General features: G+C 53.1%; 1 pseudogene; it reads right to left on the reverse strand.

Moving 5' to 3' along the window:
* Positions 1-983: 983 nt before the first annotated feature.
* Positions 984-1,991, reverse strand: LOC122493784 (annotated as a pseudogene).
* Positions 1,992-2,250: the final 259 nt, after the last annotated feature.

Raw genomic sequence — 2,250 nt, forward strand, 5'->3', positions numbered from 1 at the left:
ATAATAAATACATAAATACATAAATAAATAAATAAATGTCTGGAATGGGGTCCAGCAACCTACATTTTACGGATTTGCCAGGAGATTTTCCTCCACAACAGCGTTGGATAATCACTCTCTTAAATAACATGTAACATTTTATAGTAGCAAACTCAAAAATACACTGAAAAATAATAACATAAAATAAAAATAGGAACAGGACTTAAATAAGTTCTGCACAGAAGATATACATATGACAAATATGTCCAAAAACAAAACAAAAAAAAGAACGACATCATTAGTCATTACGTAAATGCAAATCAGACTGCACTGACATACTCCTTCACACCCACTGGTAGGCTATCATTGTTTTTTAAAGGAAAATAACAATACTGGTGAAAATATTTAGAAACTGGAAGCCTCCCACTGCTGTGGGAATGGAAAATGGTGTTGTCACTGTGGCAAACAGTCTGGTGTTATCCTCAGAAAGTTAAGACATAGAAACCACCTTTTGACCTAGCATTTACACTCCTCTCCAGAGGAGTGTCCTCCAGTTGGGGACAGCTGCTCACAGGGCATGGGAGCTGGAGAGGAGGAGGGACCACTGGGTTCACCCACAGGGGTGCCTGGTCCCCAGAGTCAGTCAAAATGAGGCAGGGACCCAGCTCTTTCCTGAGCTTGGAAGAGGCCCAAGTCCCTACAGCCTGGGAGAAGGCTGCTTCCTAACTGTGCTGTGTCCCAGGCAGGCCCTGAATGATGGGTTCTGTGTGGCACCTAGGATGGAAGGACGGGATTTTCCTCTTCAATGGGGTGGGGTGATGTGAGATACATGTAGACATCCCCCCACCGCCAGAAGCCACAGAAACACGGGAGAGACAGGGCTTGAATCCTCCTAGGTCCCCTACTCAGCCAGGGCTCCAGGACTAAAGCATCAGCATCAGCACCCAGACCTGGACCTCTTGCCCCCCATCCCCTCAGGCACCCAGGTGGTCCTGGCCCCACACTCAGGTGACATTGAGCTGGACGGCCCTTTCCACCATCACACCAATTGTAGGGAAATTCACCTGACAGGTGACGTTGGTGCCATGGTCCTAGAGCCGTGGGGTGAGAGTGAGCACTGAGGAGAGGTGAGTCCTGGGGTCCAGGCAGGTGAGGGAGGCTGACGTCCAAGAGAAGATGGGGGGTGTGCCCCGCTCACAGGCTCAGGGCACAGAGCGGGTCAGGTTACTGGGGGGTGTCCAGACTCCAGGGTCTTAGGGATGAGGATGTCAGGTGTGTGGGTCAGGGCTGGGGGGAAATGGGGAGACACGGGGATCAGAAGGTGGGTCCACAGTGTGGCCCTGAGAGAAGCCTCAGGATTTGGTCCAGCTCCTGACTCTGAGGCCTGACATATGTTACCCCCAACCCGTCCCAGGTTGTCCTGGGACCTTACCCATCACTTGCACAGAGCGCTGGGTCTGTGTGTAACTATATCTCAAATAAGGCCCTCTCTCCACCCTAAAGACATATGTCCCCAAGTCACTTCTCCGTGCATCTCTGATGTCCAGGGAGCAATTGTAGTCCCGGGGGTTTCCAAGGAGGTGGAATCGGCCCTGGGTCTCCCGCTGCAATTGTTGACGGGGGTTGTTTGTGGCCACTGGAGCATCCCGGTGTATACTGACCCCTTCCCGAAACCAGTATCCGTGAGCTGGGGCACTGTCACTGTATTGGACCAGGGGGTAAGAGAAACTGGAATGCACAAAACACACACAGGCCCTTCTGCACCGTCACGGACTCTCGCACTCGCAGCTGGAAGCTGGGATCCTGAGCCCGGGACCCTGCACGGAATCGAGGGTCAGTAGCGGCCCCCGCCCGCCTGGCCCTCTCCCCTCCGCCCACTCACCTGCCCACAACAGGGGCAGCAGCAGAGGCAACAACATCTTAGAGACAGATGTCTGGGCTTCCTGTGGGTGAAGAAGGGAAGGCAGAGGGAGGCTGAGGGGGGCCCACGGGAAGCTGGGGAGGAGCACGAGGCCTCACGATTTCGCAAAAGGGGAACTGCCGCTGCGGAGCTCACCCCCTCTCTGCACAGAGCCTGTGACACCCTGAAAGAGCAGACCCAGGCCGGCCGACTAGTGACTATGTCCCCGACATGGCCGCAGAAAGAAGTTCCCGCTCTAACCTCAGACCACGCATCCTCCCCTTGAGTAAATTATGTTTTCTAAGATGAAACATAGGGGTTTCATCAGGCTACTGATTGATGCATTCTTCCGAAGTCTGAGGTGGGAGGAA

The sequence above is a fragment of the Prionailurus bengalensis genome, chromosome E2 (genome assembly GCF_016509475.1).
Source record: "Prionailurus bengalensis isolate Pbe53 chromosome E2, Fcat_Pben_1.1_paternal_pri, whole genome shotgun sequence".
Lineage (NCBI taxonomy): Eukaryota > Metazoa > Chordata > Mammalia > Carnivora > Felidae > Prionailurus > Prionailurus bengalensis.